The following is a 25,861-nucleotide window of genomic DNA, read 5'->3' as shown; positions in this document are numbered from 1 at the left end:
AAAGGATGCAATGGCATCAACTGAGATGGGGAAGCTATGGTAGCTCATTTGGAGGTAGGATGGATATAGTCTGGAAAATGTTTACCTTTGGACTTTTTGATTTTGAGACATCCATTAGACATCTTCTTGGAGAGGTCTATAGTTTAGGATAAAAGTGTGGGCTGTACAGGTACCTGCAAGTTGTTAGGAAGGAGATGGTATAAACACTTTGATAGGTAATCAGCCAGCCTTCGCTCACCTACCTTGTATAATGTAAAGCCAGTTTTTTTCATAACATCTACTTTTCTTTCTCTCTATATTAGATATTTCTCTTTAGATCATTTTTACAATGAAGACCTGTTTTCTTTAAATTTACTTTAAAAAATTAATAGGTAATGCACATATCATAACATTAGCCATTTTAAAGTGTAATATTCGTGTTTTTAACAGATTTACGAGATTTCACAACCATCAACACTATCTAATTCTAAAATATTTTCATCACCCCCAGAAGAAACCCTAAACATATCAATAGTCACTCTGTATTCCTGCTTCCCCTGAGGACCTGGCATCTATTAATCTACTTTCTGTCCCTATAGATTTGCCTATTCTGAGCATTCCATAAAAATGACATATAATATGTGGCCTTTTGTGTCTGGCTTTTTTTTTTTTTTTTTTTTTTTTTGGTTAGCACAATATTTTCTTTTTCTTTTTTTGCATTTTTTTATTATTATACTTTGAATTCTGGGATACATGCGCAGAACGTCCAGGTTTGTTACATAGGTATGCACAGTGGATCAGATAATGAAAATGTGCACATACCCTGTGAAATACTACACAGCCATAGAAAAGGAACAAAAGCATGTTCTTTGCAGCAACATGGATGCAGATGGAGGCCGTTATCCTAAGCAAACTAACACAGAAACAGAAAACCAAATATTGCATGTTCCCACTTATAAGCAGGAGCTAAACATTGAGTACATAAAGACACAAAGATGGAAATAACAGACACCAGGGTCTACTTGAGGGAGGAGGATGTGAGGAGAGCTGGGGTTGAAAAACTACCTATCTGGTACTATGCTCACTACCTGGGTGATGCGATCATTTGTACACCAAATCTCAACAACACAAAATGTACCAAGTAAAAACCTGCACATGTACTCCCTGAATCTAAAATAAACATTAAAGGAAAAAGAGGTGAAGGAGCAGAAAACCATATCCTATCACATAATCATCAGGCCTAAAGAAGTTGGGTGGCCCCCACCCACAGTCTAGAAAGGTGACGATGGGGACACTTTCAGGCAGAAAATGCTTTTCACAAAACGCCTTTGGATTACGCTTTGGAAAATTGCATTAGCTGTGGTGGTGATAAATGGTCTTTTAAAGTCACAAAACATTCATCAGCTTTACACTCAGAACCTTCAGGTAGCACAGAGAGTGAACACTGACTGGAAACATGAAATATGGGCCAGTCCACCATCCACTAACTGAAATGTTTTATCTAGTAATCACTCTGGAGCAAGATTTATTTTTGGTTTCAAAAACATCTTTTTAATTTAAATTAGATTCAAGGGATCCTCTGTCTCCATCATCTGCCATCCTGGAGTTTAAAATTTTGGGGAGCTCTTTTTTTCATTAACCCTCTCATAATCATCTTCCAATCAAGTGTTTCCAAAAAGAAAATTACACGTGGAGCTGAACAATAATTATGAACTCCACTGGAAGTTTGGGCTGATGGTAGGCTTTGAGGGAAGTGGGCTGAGAGTTCTTTAATGACAGGAATTATGAAGAAGTCTGATACAGAATTTGAATTTCCTTTTCCCAACATCGTCCCAGGTGTTCTTGACTTGCATTGCAAAACTCAGCTTGGGCATTCCTTCTACTATGGAACCATTTTGTTGTTGTTGTTGTTGTTGTTATTGTTGTTGTGAGACAGGGCCTTGATCTGTTGTGTGGGTTAGAGTGCAGGGGCACAATTACAGCTCTCTGCAGCCTCGACCTCCTGGGCTCAGGTGATCCTCTTACTGCAATCCCCAGAATAACTGGGACTACAGGTGCATGCCATCATGACTGGATAGTTTTTATATTTTTTGTAGAAATGAGGTCTCACTACATTGCACAGGCTGATCTTGAGTTCCTGAGCTCAAGTGATCCTCCTTGTTCACATCTAATATCCTCTTTATTATGCCTAGAAGGAATAATACTCTCACTATTTATTATAAGTACCCTCATAGCCTTAAACATACACTTTCCCCTAGCTAATATCGTACCCATTGCTCTATTAGTATTTGCCGCTTGCGAGGCAGCAGTAGGTCTTGCCTTACTAGTCTCAATCTCAAACACATATGGTCTCAGCCTCCCAAAGTGCTGGGGTTACAGATGTGAGCTACCATGCCAAAGAAGAAACATTTTTGTTTGTTTGTTTGCTTCTGCCCACTCCACCCAGACAGAATCACACACTTCTTCTCCTGGACCCCAACAGCTCTCTGTTGTGCCTTCCTTGAAGTCATCCATCACTTGACTTCCCAGCCCCTTTCTCCAGATTTTCCTCCTGCCCTTGGATACCTGGTGTTCATCTCAGTTATGGTTGAATTGCCTCTGCCTTTGCTAGTGTCCAGCATACAGCAGACACTCGCGAAACACTCGGTGAAGAAATGAAGTCATCTTTCTGTGTGTCGTCTGCTTGTCTGGATCCTGAGAGAGTGAAACAGAAAAGCCTCCAAGAGGCAAGCAGGCAAAGAATAAGAGAGGAAAGAGAAAAAGAAAGAGAAAATTGCATCCCATGACAAATCTCATTGAACACCATTTTTAATATAATGAGAAGGGACTCAAAGAGAAATTTTAAAGGGGAAAAGAATCATAATGATAGGAAACAAATCATTACACATCACACAGCAGGCTGACATCACATGGCAGAAAGACAAATCTTAGAAACATTAATTTATTTGTTAATGTATAGGTTTACTTAATATTTCCCCCTTCTCACACAATTCTTTTTAAAACTTTTTTATTTCTGTATTTTTAGTAGAGATGGGGTTTCACCATGTTGGCCAGGATGGTCTCGATCTCTTGACCTCGTGATCCACCTACTTCGACCTCCCAAAGTGCTGGGATTACAGGCATGAGCCACTATGCCTGGCCATGAGTCTGCATTTCTACAGCTTCAGTCAGACACATAGGTGGTATCAAATAGCATTTTTTGGCCGGGCGCGGTGGCTCAAGCCTGTAATCCCAGCACTTTGGGAGGCCGAGACGGGCGGATCACGAGGTCAGGAGATCGAGACCATCCTGGCTAATATGGTGAAACCCCGTCTCTACTAAAAAATACAAAAAACTAGCCGGGCGACGAGGCGGGCGCCTGTAGTCCCAGCTACTCGGGAGGCTGAGACAGGAGAATGGCGTGAACCCGGGAGGCGGAGCTTGCAGTGGGCTGAGAGCCGGCCACTGCACTCCAGCCTGGGCGGCAGAGCAAGACTCCGTCTCAAAAAAAAAAAAAAAAAAAAAAAAGCATTTTTTAATTTTACTTTTTATGGGTACATAGTAGGTGTGTATGTTTATGGGGTATGTGAGATGCTTCAATTGATGCAGTCGTGCAATGTGCAATAATTACATCATGGAAAATGGGTATCCATCCCCTCAAGCGTTTATCCTTTGCATTACAAACAATCCAATTTGGCACCATTCAGGAAAACAGTAGTCCACATAAGTGATTTTGATATATTTGTAAGACTTTTCACATTCCGGTTAACCAACATTTGCTGAAATTTTGCCGCCTACGAGACACTGGGCTAGGCAAGATCCACAGGCTTAAAATGCAGAAGAATGAATCTGTAGGGGCATGGGTTAACTGACCTCACCCTCTCCAAAACTGGATTAGCTCCCCATGCAAAATCATTCCACATGAACATACAGTAAGTGTGCACTTACCAGCATTGACAGGTTCTCAGAAATTCCAACTTCAAGTGAAATGACGTACAGCCGGTCCTCGAATACCATTGCTTGTTTCAATGTTCTTTTGTATAACATTGATGAAAAAAATGGTTTTATTCTAGTTCACCGCACTTAAGGTTGCAGTTTCCAAGAACCTATCAACAATATTAAGTGAGGTATCACTGCACACTCTAAAATTTAAAAAGAGAGTAAAGTACTTGCTGTGAAAACACAGTTTTAAGATAATTCCCCCCAGCAATTCTTCCTTTAAGACAGGCACCCTTAAATATATCATTTGCAAGCTTCCGGAGGCACCCCTGAGCACACATATTAATAAGCCATGATACCTGGCCTCGAGGAGTGAAGCAGATACTGCTAATGGCTTTTTGGGAGAAGTATATATGGCTGGAGGTCTGTCAGCAGAGAGAGAGGGGTGCTCAGCACAACCTGATGGTTAAGAAAAACCTTCTGGGAAAAGCTCACCAATTTACATGCCAAATCTGCATATACACATTTTAATCATTATGTGCCTCCATCCTTTTATTATTAAATGGAGGATCCTTAAATGACCCATCTGAGTGACTGCAACCCCTCATTTTGGACACAAATTTCTAAGATGCTCTCAGACATTCTCCATATGTAGCATTTTTCATGTCTTCTCCAAGTACCCTCAAACTGAGACACTTCGATATATCTACATTTAATAGCTTGCCTCCTCTTTTGTTACAAAGTGGTGTACCTGTGTCATTCAATTCTGTCTCCACCCATCTCTTGTCTATCTCATTCATTCCTGGTTGGGCTAAAAAAGAAAACCCGATGCCAAACTTCTGTAACTTGTGTTAAAGTGAAATTAGATAGTGTCAGAGTGAGGCTAAAGAAGAAAGCAGATAGTATCTGTAATAGTCATTTTCTTGTTTTCTCCTCTTTTGGGGGCCAGAGGGTGGAAAGTGAGGTGGGAAGGGTCGAATTTCTGGGAGTACTCCACAGTTATGTACATTTCAAAGAGCTTTGTTTTTACACTCTGTAGTTTGGGCAGTAAGCCATTTTATTTATTTGTGGTTTATTTATTTATTTATGCAACTCTGGGTCAGCAACAAACCTGAGAAAATCGGCATTGAGAAAGTTCTTGGTTGTTCCATTTTTCTTTCCATCTTTCTTTTTATTTGTAATCACTGTTTAGGTTCCAAACACAAATTTAGAGTCTAATGGAGGTGAGGCTACATGATACATGATTACTAATTGATCAGTCAGCCAGACTAATAATATGAACTTTAATCACCAAGAACCACATTTCCACATATTTATTCTCCCTTTCTTCTATTATTCACTCCATAGCCCCAGGAAGAAGAGTGCTGTCATTGGGTACCTGTCTATTTCACCCTTGGCAGCCTGTGAGAATATTTGAAATGCTCATCTCCAAAGACTGACCTAAAAGTACTCTGGAACTAGGGGCAAAGTTAACTGCCATCTGGTACTCTCTGAAGGTGGTCAGTGATAACCCATTCTCTGCCTTTACTTTTGATTTTCTCTGCAAACCTTCTGCCTACCGTGGACAATTTTTTCCAGCCTCCATGCTCCAACTTTGGGCACAAGAAAAGAATTTCAACTAGACTAACTGCTAAAATATACAGAAATGATGCCACAAGGTCTTTCTGTTCCTAACACCTCTAATAGTGTTGGGCTATGAGTGGTGCTGCGTTAGTTTTCTGTTGCAGCTGTAACAATTTGCCATAAACTTAGTAACTTAGGCTGGGCACGGTGGCTCATACCGCTAATCCCAACATTTTTGGAGGTCAAAGTGGGAGAATGGTTTCAGCTCAGGAGTTTGAGAACAGCCTGGGCAATATAGGGAGACCCCGGCTCTATTTTTAATAATTTTTAATAAAGAAGAAAGACCTTAGCAACTTAAAACAACATGAATTGCTTATCTCACTGCACTGGAGGTCAGAATCTAAAATGGGTCTCACTGGACTAACATCAAGGTGTCACTAAGGCTGTCTTCCTTTCTGGAGGCTCTAATGGAGGAATTGTTTTCTTGCCTTTTCTATCTTCTAGAGGCTACTCACATTCCCTAGCTTATCACCCTTTATCTTCAAAGCCAGCAGTGGCTTGGCCAGTCAAGTCTGTCTCACATTGCCTCACTGACCCTCCACCCCAGTTCTTTTTTTCACCTGTAAAAATCCTTTTGATTACAATGAACCAAGAGAATCTGAGAGATAATGCAACAAAATTTCCTTCTCTCAAGACTGACTGATTGGCAACCTTAATTACATTTGCAATTTTAATTTCTCTTTGCCAAGTTCTAGGGATTAGGACACAGACGTCTTTGAAGGAGTATGATTCTACTGACCACAGGTACTCAGTGCAAATGGGAAAAAAAAAATTATTCCTATGGATGAAGTTCACTGGGTTGGATTTCTTGGGACAGTTACTCAGCTTTGAAAAGAGAAAGAGAGGTCATGTTCTCATTTTATCTTTTCTTGAACCAGAAATAAAAACGCTTTCATGTCTATCTTAAGGACAGAAAGCAAATATTCAGCAAGGGATGCGTTTTAGCCTAACATTTAACCACATTGATGATGAAGGCAGCCACAGCTTCAGAGTTCAGCCTGCCTCCTTGCAGCTAGCTGAACATGGACAAGCAATTGACACTCTGGACCTGCATTATCCAATAGAACTTTCTGTGATGAGGGGGTGTCCACATCTGTGCTGTCCCATCTGTAACTACTGGCCGCATGTGGCTCTTGAGGTCTTAAAACATGAGCAGTTAGAGAAACTAAATTGTCAACTTTATTTAGTTTTCATGAATCTGAATTCATATTAAATAGCTGCATGTGACTAGTGGCTGCCACATTATACAGAACAACTCTAGGCATTTCTAAATAAATGACAAGCTGCAAAATTTGGAATTAATAATATCCATTGTTAAGGGTTGTTTTCAGGATTAAATGAGATAATTTATGTAAAGTGCTTAGCATGGCACCTGGTTTATGGTAACTGCTCATGGAAGTTATACTTATCACTGCCATTGTCATCACTGCTATTATTATTTTATTTCTTATTGCTATTTAAGATGATTATTATTTACTGCTAATAATAAGTGTCATTATTTTTATTTGTACCCTTTGCATTAATGATTTCCTGCCAATTAGACAATGCTTTCATGTGTTCATAGAGGAGAAACTGGGCTGGATCACAGAGAAAAGCCATGGAATGAGAACAGCAGACTGGGTGTTTTCAGAGGAGGAAACCCTAAATCAATGACAAGCTCTTTTCTAGATAGGGAATCCCAGGAAATCATGAAATTCAGAAACCAAAGATTCCCACTGAATTTCCTGAAGTGCTTCCCTGAGGTGGAGGCATACAATTTTGTAGGAAAGGTCCCCTCCATCCTGGCATAGTATGAACTAAGTTCTGAGTCAGGAGTCTTAGAAGTTATTTCTTTATATTTCTAAGGTATTGCTCAGCACAGCTGTAAGTCACCAAGTGTGCAGAGATTATAGACAGATCATAAGCCACTTGAACCCTGATATATCTGACCACAGTCTTGGCCATGTGAAAAGGAGAGGTAGAAAGAGTGTAAACTTTGGAGTTGGAGCAAATGGAAATTGAATGCCAACTCTGCCGTTACTTACTGGGTGCTTTTGCCAAATAACATACCCTCTTCAAGCCTGCTTCCTTATCATTAAGGGGATTGAATTAATCACTGTGTTTCAATTTCTTAGCATAGCACCTGATATATAGTACATGCTCAATTAATTAAATTACGTACCTGACATATTAGAGATGCTTAATACATTTTTGTTGACTGGGTGAATAAATCTAGGGACCCAATGTGAAATGACTGTATACATCAAAGAGAATGGCTATATAGAAATGTTGCAAAGGATCTGGGCTCGGAACACAGAGGCAAGCCCATGAGTTTGCTGGTTGTGTTCTTCAGAGCAGGTGCTCTGAGATGCAGATTGAAAAGCAATTTATTAGAGATCAACATTTGTGAAAAGAAGAGGAGAAAGCTGCACTGAGAAGAGAGAAGTCAAACGCAATGCAGGCCACTGTAGGGTTTTGGCCAATGAGGTAGGGACCTCTAAGAGGATGTTGCCCATGAGTTGACTCAGTTTGGGCTGAAATGACTAGGCATTTATACCTTGCCCTTGCTTAAAGACTGGCTTCAGGCTGCCCCAGGAAGCCTGTGGTCTCACTCAAGAGTACTCTCTGAAGCTGAAACAGATCCTGCAAGAAGTGACAGCTGGAGCTCCCCAATGCCACACTTCTCATAGCTGGGCAGCACACCCTACCACGAAGATGGAACTGGGAAATATATCCCTTGTCCACCCCAATGGGATACTCAGATTAATGAGAGCAGGTGAAGGGATAGAAAGTGCAAGAAACTTTCCCAGGGTCGTAATCAACCAGTGGCAAATATGTGATAGGAATCCAGGAGAAACAGAGAGGATGCTATAAGCTAAATTTGGAAATTTTCATATGTAACTCCTAATAAATTTCTATTCATTGTAATAAGGACATTTATATGAAGAAATAACATTCCCAAACAGATCAGCAAAAGACAAGAAATGCGGGGTACAATTGAGAGTAATGGAAGGATTTAGATCAAACAGAAAAAGCTTTCTAATTGCAGTGTTTAAAAACTTGGGCAATGACATCATAGTGATTTGGGATCAAGTCCTGATTCTGCAACTAACACATGACTATTAAGTCACTTAACTTCCCTAAGCCCTGGTTTCCTGATTTGTCAAATGGGAATTGAATTGCAATCACTGCATAACATTGTCATGGTGATTAAATGAATTAATGCATCTAAAGGGCATTGTGTTTAGCATATAATATTCACTCAATACATTTTAGTTCAGTGTTCTGACTAGACTATGAGTTTTCTGCAATTTCTTAGGAGAAGTTTGAAATTAATATCGGAGTTTTCTTTCTACCAAACACATATATAATACTGAATATTATTTAAAATTTGTGCCTAAGATATACCTACATGAAACAATAGTAAAATATACATATTTCTAATGTCATACAGAAGATTCAACATTACCAATGATTTTCATTTCCCATTTACAATTATGTCCACTGAATCATAAATTACATAATCTTCCAAGACGTTGTTATATACCAGCTTACACTCTCTTGGAGAATTGAAGAATGCATTTGCATAATAAATTATCTGAGGAATTTCAGTCAGAAGAATATTCCAGTGTTTAATTTTGTTGAACCTAGAGTATCCAATTTCTTTTGGCCCCATAACCCTTATTTTTCATGTGCAGATTTATTAATCAGAACACTTGAAATTGCAAGCAACAGAAACTTAACTCTACCACACTAAGCAAATAAACAGATTTGTTGCACCAAGGAATTGCTTTGAACAAGGATGAAGCTCAGGCCTGGTTGAATCAAGGGACCAAGTAATGTTATTTGTCAACCTCTAAACTGTTTTCTCTGTATCCACTTTATTCTCAGGAATACTCTCCTTAAATGTTTAAAACATTGACAATACCAGTTCTAAACTTTCTATGACAACATAAATGCCCAGAAGGGAGGAGACGAAGTTTCTGTTGTTGCTGTTTTCATTTTATAAAAATCAATTTTAGAAGTGCCAGGGTAGCCTCTCGGTAGCCCAGATTGGACACTATCACTGACCAGAATGATGTAATAATGCTAAACGCCCACCTTAGGTCAGATGTCCACCTCTGGAACTGAAATAGGGTCATTAAAGTCCCACTCATCCAAAGCACAAAGACTTAGATGGTTAAGCTCTAAATAGCCCCATTGCCAGAGAGGCCATCTGAGATCTTTGTCTTGCCAAAAACAGCTCCATGCTGAATTTGCAGAAAGGCTTAATTTCTCCTCCGGAGCTCTGAGCAGGGTTATTAACAGTCCCTTTCAAGTCCTCCCTCTGGGAAGCTCTACAAACAGCTGCACTAAAAGGAAGAGGGAGGAAGCACTAAAGCTTTTGGAACCCAGGCTGTGCACCCTCTGGCAGCCCCAGGCTTTATCCGGGCAACCTTGATGTAGAGCAGCAGTATTCGGGGAAGGTTGGAGGCCTGAAGATTTTCAGCAAAGCTCATTTCTGAGAATGCCTGCCAGGGAGTGCCCTGTGCAGCCGTATCAGGGAATTGAGAATAAAGCTGATATCCAAGAAAAAGATTGTGGTTTATTTTAGGATAAAGATTGGCTGGTCAGAAGACATTTGACTTGGGGGAACAAGCATTATCATAAGACTTCTTGGTGCATGAGAAGTTATATATGCCACCATAAAGTGTTCCGAGCGTTAGGCAGGCATGCTTTGTTTGGAATGCACACATCATTATAAGAGCTATGACCAGGAAAGGAGCAAGTAGGTGAGCAGCATGGTATATGGAAAAGTAACCGAACTGGGATGTAGATAGAATTTACACCAATTCACTGAGTCACCTGGGAGGATTCCCTTCCCCTCAGGCTTTTACTTTGTTCATCTCACAAGTGAGATGGGATAGCAAATAATGTCATCTCACAGATGAACTCTTGTGGTGTTGGCACTGTGTTGAGAAGGAATCTGAGGTTGTATCCTCACTCTTCAAGAAATAATTATGCAGTTGTTTTACAATCACTTGTCATAGCCGTTGGAAAGGGTGATTACTAGCCCATCTCTTGTATTTGCTATCCCTGGAGAAGATGATATTTATAATCCTTTCTGGATGGAAATTTCCATTATTCCAAACACTTGAATATTTTCCTTGATGCTTGAGACTAGATAATTATTTTTAACCTCTCACCATTGTTTTAAATGTTATCCACAAAAATCTTCTCTTTTTTGGTATGAGAACTAAACATAGGTATAAAACCTGGAGCCTCTAAGCATTCCATTTGCCAGGGGTTTCAGCGTCTCTCCACTGTGTGTTCTGGTAAGTGAACTCTGCCAAACATTAATAAACTACAGCGTGCAGAGTCACTGCCTCTGGTCTGCTTGTGTTTTTCTTCCTCCCTCAGCCCTGATCATGTTGGCCCTTTCTGAGATTCCACAGCTCCCACAGATGCTAGAAAACCATGTCTGAGCAGCTGGAGAGTTCCTGGGGCAGGGTTTTGATCAAAGCTGGTGGCTTTTCAGTTCATTGTGTTCTCTTCAGCGAAGCTGTCACTGTTCTTTTTCCTTTACGTCTTTTAAAGGAAGTACTTCTTTGCACAGCAATTCAATTCAACAAACACTTTCTAGTGCCAATTGTGGGTAACTTTTTGTGCTAAGTGCAAGAGAAAAATAAAGATGAATAAGACATAGTCTGTGTCCTTGAAGGGGTCACAAGTTAGTGAGGGAGATAGACTTGGACACAACTAATGGTGATGAAAATCAGGCTGTGATAAATACTTTAATACTTTATTCAAAGACAGAACACTATGGGAGAGGGGAACGGAGTACGCTTTGGGTACGACTCCAGAGAGACTATTTGAGCTTGGCGGTGAAGGAGGAATACTAGGGGGAAAGAAGAATGTTTTCCAATGAAAGTAAGAAACTTACGCAAAAATATGAGGATAGGGAGTGCATGGTGTGTCCGGAGAACAATGAATGAATGGTTTGTGGTGGCTGGGATGCAGTATCTATGTAACAGCAGCAGGGATGAGGTGGAGGTTTACATCGAAGTCACAATTTTGAGGGCCTTAAATAGCACTCTAACCCACTTCAACATATAAAACAGATATTGAAGCCCAATATGTAATAGGCATAGTGCTCTAGGCTGAGCTGGGAGGATGCCACTCACAGTACCTGCTCCTAAGAAACAGGAATAAAGGAGGTGCATATACAAAGTGCTAATCACAGCACAGTGTGTGATAAATTCCCTAATGCAGGTATATAAAGGGGTATTGCAGCAAATAGCCAATATCAAATGAGAAGTAGAGAAAAAGCATTGATGAATAAATGGGAGACAGGGAGAAAGATTATTTCAGTACTGGGACTACCAAATAAGACTTAAATCATGAAAGATTCTAAAATTTTTGGAAAATTTAGTATGGCCAAAATGCAGACTAAATGGGGATCAAGTGATGGAAGTTAAGGCTGATAAGCTTGTGGCTTAGTCTGAAAGAATGAAGAAAATAAGAAATGCTTAACTTACTAGAAACTAAATGGTAAATTAAAAAAATGCAATTGAGTGTTTAATAATACTAATTTAAAGTGCCCATTATAGGCTGAGAGCAGTGGCTCATGCCTATAATCCCAGTACTTTAGGAGGCCAAGATGGGTGGATCATCTGAGGTCACGAGTTTAAGACCAGCCTGGCCAACATGGCTAAACCTTGTCTCTACTAAAAAATATAAAAATTAGCCAGGCGTGTTGTGGGGACCTGTAATCCCAGCTACTCAGGAGGCTGAGGCAGGGAATGTTACTTGAACCCAGGAGGCAGAGGTTGCAGTGAGCCAAGATCGCACCACTGCATTCCAGCCTGGGCAACAGAGTGAGACTCCATCTCAAAAATAAAATAATAAATAAATAAAATACCCATTATAAATGGTCCATCATTTGTAGTGTACAATCCTCACTGTACATATGCTACTCCTTATCATTTTAAGTTTCTACTTGTATTGAGTGACTTATGGATGGAAGATATATTTAGAAAAATGGAATTTTATCTTTAATACAGAAAACATTTTGATCTAGATCAGTACTGTGGAACAAAACTTACTTGGATGATATAAATGTTCTATACTGTGCTACCCAATATGGCAGCCTCCAGGTGCCTGTGGGTATTGAGAATTTAAAACATGGCTAATGCAACTGAAGAATGGAATGTTTTCTTGGACTTAATGTTACTTAATTTAATGTAAAAATTAAATATCTAGATGTGCCTAGTATTTAACATATTGGATAGTACAGATCTAAATGAAGAAAGTATATTAAAACCTGAAATACAAAATCTGATAGAAATAGATTACTTAGAGCACCATTGCACGAATAAACAAGTAAGACAGCTTATTGGAAGGAACTCTTGTCAGGTAGGAATGCCAGGTCAAAAAGCGCAGAACAAGGAAGCAACAAAAGCAGAGATTTATTGAAAATGAAAGTACACTCCACAAGGTGGAAGCGGGTCTGAGCATAGGGGCTCAAGAGCCCAGTTACAGAATTTTCTGGGGTTTAAATATCCTCTAGAGGTTTCCACTGGTTGCTTGGTGTACGCTGCATGTAAATGACGAGGATGAGGTAAAGTTACAAAGTCATTTACTCAGCAAACACCCTAGGTATTGGAGACGATATTTCCTGTCATAGCTGAAGTGTTTCCATTTGATTTAGTTGTAGGAAGTCCTTAGGTTTCCTGCTCCAGACCCTATTTTCCTACCTCAATACAAGTGTCTTGATCTTTAGCAGAATGATCTTAATGGAAGGATTACACAGCTCAGGGTATTTAAGGAATAAAAACTTGTGCCTGAGATAAATGTATCTTGTTTTTACTTACTAGTATCCATTTCCCACTTTTCTGATAGCACCACGGTTTTACTTTGGGGAACTTCCATTTCTACATCCTGTGTGGTCCTAATAGAGCTTTAAATCTCAAATCCTGAGTTTGATGGCCTAGGATTAGTCAATAAAAATGCTTTACCAGCCTGAACTCAATAACTGGTTCAGGGATAAACCAAATGAGCCAATTAGAAACTTCCCTGAGAACCTTCCTAGCTGGTAGATTTTTCTCTGAAACAGAAAGCTGAAAATATCATAGATCTGGAGTTTCCACTGATTATCTTCCTGTTTGTCTTCTTGGTTATCATGCAAGGAGCCACGCAGAGGTCAAAATGGAAACAAAGAAAGTCCCGAAGGTAGTTCAAATCCCTATGTCTAGCTGTGCCCAAATCTCCCAATCCACTCCCCTAGGAGTTTAAGAATTCGTAGTATAGGAGTTAATCAATTTACTCCTTTACTTGACTTGAGTTGGGTTTCTGCCATTTGTAACTAAAAGCCTGTATGGATACACTGTCACACAGAAGTACAGGTCTCAAGATTTGATAGCTGTTTTTCCATTAATTGAATCTAAATATTTGCCTCTGACAGGTGAAATTATGGTTTTTGGTGAGTAATGAAGAATTTTGAAGCAGAGTAATTTTTTTCTTATTATTATTTTAGCAATTAGAGAGTAAAAGAAAAATGAAAGAGAACTTGGACTTTTCCAATATTTCAGTAAATGTCATATAAATGATCTTGAAATAATGCAGTCTGAGAGTATGCCATCTACTTTACAATTTCAAATTCAAACACAGAGTCTCTGGTAATTATAACCACACTAACACCATCAAATCTTGCCACTGATGTGTGGGAGGATTAAATTCTGAAATAGAAGTTAGAATCAGAATTTGCCATTCTGATAAGACAAGGCTGTCTTGTCAGCCTTTTCTCCCATCTCTCATCCACCCATATTGAGGACAAGCTGAGGATTACTCAAAATTCTAAAACAGGTGGTCTCGAGTGATTGACATTTGTCTTAGGAATAGGCACGATGTCCATATTAGCTTAGAGATCTTTGAATGTGGTCTGTAGATTGTCAAATATGCCCTGAGGTCCTAAATGTAAACAAGAAACCCCAAGTGAAAATTAACTTTATCCAAATCCATAAACTTTTTTTTTTTTTTTGAGACAGAGTCTCACTCTGTTACCCAGGCTGGAGTGACTTGGTACGATCTTGGCTCACTGCAACCTCTGCCTCTCAGGTTTAAGCGATTCTCCTGCCTCAGCCTACCAAGTGACTGAGATTACAGGTGTGCGCCACCATGCCCAGCTAATTTTTGTATTTTTAGTAGAGACAGGGTTTCGCCATGTTGGTCAGGCTGGTCTCGAACTCCTGACTTCAGGTAATACACCTGCCTCGGCCTCCCAAAGTGCTGGGATTATAGGCGTGAGCCACCATGCCAGGCCCAAATACATAAACTTTATCTATAGACCAATAAAAGGTTTATTAAAATAAAAAAATTCATAGCATTTGTATAATGTGAGTATACTTGCATGATGAGGATGGGAGGAAGTATAGAGCAGTGAGGACAGAGCCAGAGAACACATAGATTAAAATGATTAGGAAGAGGGCTGGGGGGTTACCCAAGGATGACTATTAGATCTAAGTCATGGGGTGCAATGCTGATCAGTAGAGCTATGGAATGGCATGGTTGGAGAGAGAGAGAGAGAGAAGGAGAAAGAGGAGAGAAATGCCAGGTTGTGTGATGTGGATGAGGGATGCTATTTAACAAGAGCAGTCAGATTATAAAGGATCAAATATGACAGCAAAGGAATAGAAAAGGAAGCTTATGAAAGTGGCTCTATAAAAATAGAGAAGACTGTACTTCCTCCTGGACAGTAGGTTGAAGACAGAAATGTTTTATATATACGATCCAGAATTAGTAATCGATACCATGGTGATATGGCATGTGGGTTCTAGAGTTAAATAAGTGGGTTATTTATCTATGCCACAGAGCAGAGGGTCTCAGCCAGGGCTATTGTGTCCTCTAAGGAACATCTGTCAGTGTCTGGAGACGTTTTTGATCACAACTGGCAGAGGGGGTTTCTACTGCCATCTAATTGGTAGAAGACTGGTAAGATGCTAAACATTCTACAAGGCAATGATTCAGCCCAAAAATAAGAGTGCTGAGATTAAGATTCAGCCCAAACGTGTCACCACAGCAACATTTCTTAAGCTCTTTAGAACTAGGTTCCCTTCACTGCAGAGTAACAATAACAATACCTGCTTCTTAAGCATTTGGGGATTTAATGAGCTAATAGGAGCAGAGTGCATGGTGCTAGTAAATCCTCAGACACACCGTCATCATTGTTGTTTTTATCATTGTGTGATGGACCAAGATATTGACTGAGACAGGATTCAAGGGCAGGGCTTAATGCTAATGAGAAAGAAGATGGCTTTAATGGTTACGTGTCAGGGTCTTTGATTTCCTACTTCTCCTTTGTGGGGAGCAGTCGGGGCTGAAGAGACAGGAGATGACCTTTAGAAACAGGTTTATTTTTTCCTTGCAGTCTGGAAAACCCCTGGGTGTCCTGTTTTCAGATGTAGAAATGCTTCCTGCAGTGGGATCTTTTGTTTGCTTGTTTGATTATTTTGTTTACTCTCGGTAAGAATAATCAAGACTTGATCTCAGACCTGGAAAAGTGTATAAATGTATTTGTAAAGAGTACCTTGTTCTCTTTACAGTTAAGATAAGAAAGATAATTTGGTAAATAAAAGTCTTCTCTGACATACAAAAGATTTAAATCTATGTAAAAAGTTTGAAACAATGAGCATAGATATTCAAATCCAAGAGTTAATGTCCATTTTTAAATGTTTGTTATTTTCATTATGCCATCAACTTCATTGCTAACTTAAAAAATGTTTTTGCCTATTTCATTATTTAAAAACATTCGGATTTCAAGCTGAAACTATAATCAAGCAAGGAGAAGGGCTGCTTACCTTTACCTAGGTTAGAACGAAAGCACTCCCGACAGGAATGCTTCCCAGGCAATGGAGCTGATTCTATTTCCATTGCTGTTGAGAATGATCTGTTTTGTGACAGGACAGATGGATAGATACTCCTTTGGGGTACTTCCAACTGAAGGAGAAAAGCAGATTAGCTACTGAATATATATGTGTGTGTGTGTGTGTGTGTGTGTGTGTGTCTATGTGTGTATGTATACGTAAGCATATAATGGATATATATATATCTGTTTTATATATATATAAAATATGGAAATAGAGAAGATGGTACTTACCGTGAACAGTGGGTTGAAGACAGAAATGTTTGATATATATGAAGATTCAGAATTACATATATTCATTAGTTTTATATATAGAAACACATTTAGTATATCTGTATTTATATAAATATAAAACATATGATATATTTATATATTATATATAATGAATGGATATATTGACTATTATATATAACTAATGGATATGTTATGCGTGTATGGAATTCATATGTATGGAATTTCATACAATTCCACATGTATGGAATACATACATTAAATATATATATCCATTAGTTATATGTATATATAGTCATACATATAACTTATACAAGTCATATATTACTGATGGATATATATTGAATATAAATATTCAAATATAAATATTCAATATCTATAGAATAGATCTTATATAGTCATATATATATAACTAATGGATACATATTTGAATATATATATAATGGATATACGTATATTTGAATAACTGCATGTGTTATGCCTGCACATTTTTCTATTTTCCAAGGTGGAATAAAAAGAGATTGAATAGATCTTAGGAAATTGACTTGTTGCCAGCTTGTAGCAAGGACTGTGTGTGGAGGGTGTGTGTGTGTGTGTGCATGTGCATGCGTGTGTGTGTGTGTGTGATAAAAATTGCCTGCAAAAGAGTTGGGGAGAGGTACACATTTGAAAGATTCCTACTCTAGTCAGAGTCACTTAGCCCCTTAATCCCTTACATTGGCAGCTGAATCCCAAGGATGTGTTCTGGTGCACAGAAGAGCCATAAACAAACACAGCTCAGGACTCCTGGCATCGTGGAAAAAATAATCGCCTATTTCTTGTAAATAGATTGCAGTAAAACAATAGTGACGGAACATTTGGTGGAAGAGAGAATCAACTAAGAGGAACTCTGACTTGGTGGCCTTTAAGCTACAAAAACAAACACAGGAGCATTGAAATGGACTCGAATGAATCCTTCAAATATGACTAGCTTTTGAAGGTTTATTAATCAACCTCTTGACCAGACTACCAGACTATTTTAACTAGAATGAAGGTGAAATCAAGTAATAAAAAAATAGTTGATTGACCAAGCAGGAGATGTGTGTTCCAACATCAACAATTAAACTTTTTTTTTTTCCCCCTTGCCTTATTTTCGTGTCTCTGCAGTGGTCAGATTCTGGGTCTGCCTTTCACAGACCAGTTAAAAGGAAAATGAAAAAGCAATGTTCTTTGTTGTGGACATTTGTGGCAGCCTTTTCAGAGTTTCTTTGCCTTTTCCCTTCCTGACCATACCTGATTTGCTTTTGGGGACCCGGGTGATGCTGACGTACCCCTTCTTTGGAAGGGTGTGGGCTGGAGCTCATGGCTTAGGTTAAATCCATGAAGTCATTACGGTCCCTCCGGCCACCATGATTGGTTAATCCATTGCATGGGATCTAATCTGGTCTGCTTTGTTATTCCAGCCAATATAGTCTCCTCATAATTAAGTCAGTTCAAGTGAGTTTTCTATTTTTCTGTCTTTTTAAAAAAATATTATTTTAAATTCAGGGGTACTAGTGCAGGTTTGTTACATAGGTAAAGTTGTGTCGTGGGGATTTGTTGTGCAGATTATTTCATCACCCAGGTATTGAGCCTAGTACCAATTAATTGTTTTTCCTGATCCTCTCCCTTCTCCCACCCTCCACCCTCTGAAAGGCCCCAGTGTGTGTTGTTTCCCTCTGTGTGTCCATGTGTTCTCATCATTTAGCTCCCACTTATAAGTGAGGACATGCAGTATTCGGTTTTCCATTCCTGTGTTAGTTTGCTAAGTATAAGGGCCTCAAACTCTATGCATGTCCCTGCAAAGGACATGATCTCATCGTTTTTTATGGTTACATAGTATTCCACAGTATATATGTACCACATTTTCTTTATCCAGTCTACCATTGATGAGCATTTAGGTTGATTCTTTGTTGTTGTTATGAATAGTCCTACAATGAACATACACATGCATGTGTCTTTATAATAGAATGATTTCTTTTCCCTCTGGGTATATACCCAGTAATGGAATTGCTGGGTCGAATGGCATTTCTGCCTTTAGGTCTTTGAGGAATCGCCAGACTGTCTTCCACAATGACTGAACTACTTTAGACTCCCACCAACAGTGTATTAGTATTCTTTTATCAATAACCCAAAACATCTTGACTGACATGGTGGTCCCATATCCCAGTGTCTCAGTTGCTCAAATCGATACTCCATGCATTAATTTTCTACTCCTGCTGTGACAAATTACCACAAACTTTGTGGCTTAAAACAGCATCTTACAGTCTGAAGGTGAGAAGTCTGACATAGTTCTCACCGAACTAAAAATCAAGGTGCTGGCAGGGCGGCACTTCTTGCTGAAGGCTTGCTGAAAGGTAGAATCTATTTCCTTGGCATTTCATCTTCTGGGGGCTGCTCACATTTGTGGGCTTTTCCTCTGTCTCCAGAGTCAGCAATGCAGTATCCCTCTGACTCTGATTTGCTCCTCACATCTCTTTCTCTGACTCATTTCTTCTGTCTGTCTCCTTCTTTCTTTGTTTGTTTTATTTTGTTGTTGTTGTTGTTTGTTTGGTTTGGGGTTTTTTTGTTTGTTTGTTTTGTTTTTGTTTTTGTTTTTGTTTTTTTTGAGACGAAGTTTCACTCTTGTCACCCAGGCTAAAGTGCAGTGGCGTGATCTTGGCTCACTGCAACCTCCGCCTCCTGGTTTCAAGCAATTCTGCCTTAGCCTCCTGAGTAGCTGGGATTACAGGCATGTGTCACTGCGCCCAGCTAATTTTGTATTTTTAGTAGAAATGGGGTTTCTCCATGTTGGTCAGGCTGGTCTCGAATTCCCAACCTCAAGTGATCGGCTCACCTTGGCCTCCCAAACTGCTAGGGTTACAGGCATGAGCCACCACACCCGACCCTCCTTCTTTCATTTTTAAGAATCTTGTAATTAAATTGGGTCCGACTAGATAATCCAGAATAATCTCCCCACCTCAAGGCCAGCTGATTAGCAACCTTAATGCTATCTACAACCTTAATCCAATTTCTCTTTATAAGGCAACACATAGTTGCAAGGAATGGACACGGGCAATTTCGGAACACTGTTCTGTTTACCATGTTTAATTATTCGGGAATTTTTAAATGAAACCGTGGAGATTTGGAGTCAGATGGAGTTGATGTTAGATGGTAATTATGAAGTCTGTTATTTTGACATTGCCACTGTCACATGTCTATATTGAAGTGCTTATGTAAACATTATTTTAAAAATAAGGATTTTTTGTATAGATTTAGAGAGTAAAAATGCAATTTGTTACACAGACATATTGCATAGTGGTGAACTCTGGGCTTTTAGAGTAACAATCATCCAAATAGTGTACATTGAACTGATTCAGTAATTTCTCATTCCTCATTTCTCTTCAACCGTCTCACTTTTCTGAGTCTTTGATGTCTATTATTCCACACTCTCTATCTGTGTGTATACATTATTTAGATCCTACTTATAAAGAAGAACATGTGGTATTTGACTTTCTGTTTCTGAGTTGTTGATAACAGCTTCCAGTTCCATCCATGTAGCAACATAAGATGATGCAAAATATGTGATTTCATTCTTTTGTATGGCTGAGTAGTATTCTATTTTTTATATTTATAGGTATACTGTATATATATCTATATAGACTATATATGGTATATATCTATATATACTGTGTATATTAATACTCTATATATTAATACTGTATATATACATATATATATATACAGTATTGAGATGTTGTATATTTTCTTATCCAATCATCCATTGGTGGACAGTTAGATTGATTTCATATCTTTGCTATTGTGAATAGTGCTGTAATCAAAATACAAGTGTAGGTATCTTTTTAATATAATGAGGTATATAATGAGGTACTTTCCTTTGGGTAGATATACAGCTGCAGGATTGCTGGATTAAATGGTAGTTCCATTTTTAGTTCTTTGAGAAATTTCCATTGCGTTTTTCATAGAAGTTGTGCTAGTTTACATTCCCACCAACAATGTATGAGTATTCTTTTTTTTCTGCATCCTGGTCAACATCTGTTATTTTTTGACTTTTTAATAGTAGCCACTCTGACTGGTATCTCACTGTGGTCTTAATTGGCATTTTTCTGATGATTAGTGATGTTTAAAGTTTTAAATATGTTTAAATATGTTTGTTACTCATTTGTGTGTCTTCTCTTGAAAAATGTCTGTTCATGGTTTTCATTGCTTTTGTTCAATTGTTTAAGTTCCTCATAGATTCTGGATATTGGTCCTTTGTCAAATGCAGAGTTTGCAAATATCTTCTCCCATTCTACAGTTTGTCCATTCACTCTTTTGATTTTCACTTACAGCAATCTAATTCTCCCAGTACGATTTATTGAATAAGGAGGTCTTTCCCCATTATATGTTTTTGCCTACTTTGTCAAACATCAGCTGATGGTATGTAGGTGACTTTATTTCTGAGTTCTCTATTCTCTCCAGTTTATCTATATGTCTATTTTTATACCAGTACCATGCTGTTTTGGTTACTATAGCCTTGTAGTATAATTTAAAGTCAGATAAGGTGATGCTTGTGGATTTTGCTTAGGACAGTTTTGGCTATTTGGGCTCTTTTTTGGTTCCATGTGAACTTTAGGATTGTTTTTCTAATTTGTGAAAAATTATATTGGTATTTTGATAGGAATTTCATTACACTTGTATTAGGTTGTTGCAACGCAATTGAAGTTTTTGCCCTTGAAGGTAATGACAAAAATCGCAATTACTTTTGCATGAACCAAATAGATTCCTTTGAACAATATAGTAATTTAAATGATACTGACTCTTCTGATCCATGAGCATGGGATGTTTTTCCATGTGTTTGTGTCATCTACAACTTATTTTATTTGTGTTTTGTAGTTTTACTTGTAGAGACCTTTCCCCTCCTCGGTTAAATGTATTCCCAGGTAATTCTTTTTTTTTTTTTTTTTTATAGGTATAGTAAATGGGATGACTTCTTGATTTGATTATCAGCTTGATCATTATTGCTGTATAGAAGTGCTGCTGAGTTTTGTACATTAATTTTGTATTCTGAAACTACTGAAGTCATTTATCAAATCTAGGAGTCTTTTGGAGGAGCCTTTAGGGTTTTCTTAGGGAGAAGGTAAGAAAACCAGTAACAGGGTGAGGATAAATAATGGGATGGACCATAAAATGATCCGCCATGGGTAGGGTCAGGGCCAGGCTCTATGGAACCTGATGGTTATAGAATTTCAAGGCCCTCTGTAAGAAAAAGATTGCAAAAGTACAAGCAAAAACATGTTACAAAAGTAAGTATTTATTTAGAATTAGAATATAAATCACAACAAATTGCCCAGATTTCTACAATCTTACCAAAAAGCACAAACATTACAAAATTCAAAGAAATAATGTAATATTCTGTATTTATTATCGCCTTGATACACTTCCAGGATACATTTTTCTTATTCCTTTTAGCTGCAAATTCTTTTATTGCTTTTTCATATGACAACAACTTTGTAATACTTTTCATAGAAAAGATTATGGTTTTGTTGATTGGGATGCATTTCTATTATTATTGATGGTTGTGTTTTATAAAACATGTGTCTATACAGTGAGAACTGTCTGTAGTATACCTGAAGGATTTCGCCCTAAATATTCAAAAGATCTAATGAATTTTATTTATTTAATATGTTTCCTATATATATATATAAACTATGTGATATTTAAAATTGTATTGCCTGTATTTTTCCAGTATACTCCTTTTGGTAATAAATTTTATTTTGAGTAGTTATCAGTGAGAGCCAAGTCAGTTACACATATTTTATGTATCTTATGATTGGAAGAATTTTCTACAGACTTCTTTCTACCATCTTTCATTTCAAGTCTTATTCCTCCCTCACTGCTCACATATTTCCAGGGCTTGGGGCTACAGAACCCAGGCACATCACAAAATAACCTTTTCCCAGCATTTTCGTATCATGACTCCTGATGGGTAAACACAGTGGGTGGAACACATATTTCTTGAAGGCATTCCTACACTGGGATGTAACAGTAGTTTAATTCTCCATAAAAGTGACTGAAAACTACATTAATATGTCACACTCAATCCAACTAAATGTATCTCCCACTCAAATCTCTTTGATGGATCACCAAAATACCTGTTCCATTTGGACAACCGTATCACAAGAGGAAGTGTAATTAAGAAGGTCGATGGGATATCATTAATAGTCTTAACTAATAGCAGGTAAAATACTTCGTCTTTGACATTTTTAGAAAACCTATGACGATATATATACATTGCTAGGCTTCCTCCCAGGGTCTTCAAGAAAACCAGTGTAAGTAAACATCCTTGAAGCATGAGATGAGATTGAGAAATTATAGAATGTTCATAAATGTGATAAAAGAGAAGGAAGGAGGTGAGGTTTTTAGTGCATAAATTATGGGATAAACTGAAAGTTTTGGGGACTGCTATTTATTTTATTGGCTGAGTCGAAGTATTCCTGCCTCTAAACCCAAACGACACAGATTTGAAATGGATATTTTACTGTCTCAACCTCCACTCATTTGGTATTTTACCACTTTCAAAACCTTTTTACATTCATGATCTCATTAGAATGCTATTTTCTTAAGTTTTCCCATAGCATCTAGCCTATTTTAAGATACTCACGTAATGTCAATGATCTGTGTTTTTGTATGTGCACATGTGTGCCCTCTTCTGACCAAAGGGAATTTATTATTGAGTCACACGTGTCTTTTAGAATGAGTATTCGCCAAAGATCCTGGTTGAACTTCTCCATCTGTCTACTAGACATGAGCAGATATAGACCCTAAGATAGGTTAAAACAGAACCACCCCACCAGCTTCAAACTATACACTCTTTTAATAAATATACCCACAACACTGGCCTTCATTTAATAATAAATATTCTTTGAATATCTACTATGTTGTAAGCACTCTGCAGAGTAGTTGAAGAAAACAGTGAGCAAAACTGGGAAACACTTTGACAAGAAGCAAAAAGATTGTGGGTGTTCTGTCTAAAAGTCTCTTAATCATCTCAGTTTCTGTCCATTGTTGAGCTGTTTCTCAGCTCTGCAAATTGTAGGAAACAGATAGCAATGCAAACGATTCTTGTGCATAGAAATGCAAATTCTGTCCCATGGAATGCAATTGATTCTTGCCCTGTGGACATGGACCAGTTTTGCTTCTACTTGTGAATTATTTTCAATATTCCTGATGTCTAGATGTGTATCTGCTTTTTGGATTCTTCTTTGAATTATTTGTGACATCTTATGGGTTTCTGCATTAACTAAAGGATTAAATGGAATCTTTTGACAAACATTCACATTATATTTGTGAAAGAATCATGATTTTACTGTTTTTAAACATTGTAACCTCAAAACTCAAAATTTTACCATTTTTAAACATTGCAGCCTCAGAACTCAGCAACACAAAATGGGCTTCCTGGAGGTTACAGCTTGAATACGCACATTAACCACATTATCTCATGCAACTACACATGGGCAGGCTCTTTGGGAGTCCTGAGAGTCTATACTGCGGGAAGTGATGTTGTCTATTTGATCACTGCAGACTCCCCTGTGAAAGTGACATGTGAGTTGACCAAGTACGGGGTTTATAAGGTGTGCGTAACATGTGTAGGAGGAGAGAGGAATTTGGGAGCAAGCCAGCTTGTCTTAGAAGCTGCTTGAGATCATTTCTTCCAGGAGTAGATTTGTGGTCCTGGGAAGGGTGGGCTTTGGACAATACTTCAGAGAAGCTAGAAGATTTGGCAGCTGCCATGGTCTGTGCTTTGTGATAAGACAGTCTGTCAGTGAGTGATCTTCAGATTGGCTGAGGCCAGAGGTGTGGGGAAACGAGAGCCGAGAACCTGGGGGCTGGCGGTCGCTCACCTCCCTTTCCTGGGATGAGTGTTCCAAGCACTTGTTTTGATGATCAAACAGTCTCTTTTTGAAACATATTCCCTCTAGGCCTTGACGACAACACTGTATTTCAAAAAGTGGTGGCATCATTAAGAAAGAAGGATCCTGGCTTTTCTCTGTGACCAGCATAGGCTATGAAACCTATTTCCACCAAATTTCATTGTTATTTAATAAGGATCATGTCATAGTTTTCTGACCACCTTTATTCTGGAAGCTGGCTACAGGTGATTTTTTTGTGAGCAGACCCCTCTACCTGGGATGCTCTTTCTCAGAGACTCTCTCTTCCCTGTATTTCATTTACTTTTCTACCGCAGGGTCATTTCCTCTGAATGGCCTTTCCAGATTGCCCAATCTAAAACGCATCTTTCCCTCAATCTCTACCGTCATATCCTGCTGCAGCATAGCGTGAACAAAAACTATGGGAGATCTTTTGGACTGAGCTCCTGCACTAGGCCCCAATAGATGGTACCAAACCAAGTGGAATCACGCATGCTAAATGCTACATTGTCAAACTAAAACTTAAAGGAAGCAGATAGATCCCTAAACAGACCAGTTTTTCCTGAAAACAGGAGGTTCCAGTCTCCTTGAGTCAGCATAATAAGAAAGTCCACTCGGCTTTCACTCTTACAGAAAAGGTATCTTGAAGTAACTTGATGTGAAACAATCAGGTTTTTTCCCCCCTATTGCTCTGTTTCCTTGCTTCCACGTTAAAACAAACAAACAGACAAACAACAACAACAACAAAACACTCTTCTGCTATTGCCCAATGGGGTCCTCCATTCTGTTTTGTAGAATGGAGGCTTCCTGATTCATAAATAATTAGTAAAGGTCAGTGATATGGTTTGGCTCTGTGTCCCCACCCGAATCTCATCTTGAATAGAATAATCTCCACGTGTCCTGGGAGGGACCTGGTGGGATGTAATTGAATCATGGGGGCAGGTTTTTCCTGTGCTGTTCTCGTGACAGTGAATAAGTCTCAAAGATCGGGTGGTTTTATACTGGGGAGTTCCCCTACAGAAGTTCCCTCTTGTCTGCCACCATGTAAGGCGTGGCTTTGCTCCTCCTTGCCTTCTGCCATGACTGTGAGGCCTCCCTAGTCATGTGGAATTGTGAGTCAATTAAACCTCTTTCCTTTATAAATTACGCAGTCTTGGGTATGTCTTTATCAGAGGCTTGAGAACAGACTAATACAGTCAGTTAAATCTACAATTAAATTGCCTGTAATTTTGTCTTTGGATAATAAGCTGATGACTCTCCTCCAGTAGCCATTCTCCCCTCTTCCACAGATAATTTTAGCTTA

At 38.6% G+C, this 25,861-nt stretch overlaps 1 long non-coding RNA gene across 1 annotated transcript; it reads left to right on the top strand.

Moving 5' to 3' along the window:
- The first annotated feature begins 2,143 nt into the window (after window positions 1-2,143).
- On the top strand, window positions 2,144-25,861 carry LOC117098106. Its single transcript, XR_004443181.1, has 4 exons — window positions 2,144-2,327; window positions 12,090-12,099; window positions 13,775-13,779; window positions 25,848-25,861. It is a non-coding gene; the product is annotated as an uncharacterized LOC117098106 (long non-coding RNA).

The sequence above is a fragment of the Trachypithecus francoisi genome, unplaced genomic scaffold, assembly GCF_009764315.1.
Source record: "Trachypithecus francoisi isolate TF-2019V2 unplaced genomic scaffold, Tfra_2.0 Lachesis_group15, whole genome shotgun sequence".
Classification (NCBI taxonomy): Eukaryota; Metazoa; Chordata; class Mammalia; order Primates; family Cercopithecidae; genus Trachypithecus; species Trachypithecus francoisi.
Note: the sequence above shows the minus strand (reverse complement) of the source record. Positions and strands in the feature narration are given on the sequence as shown.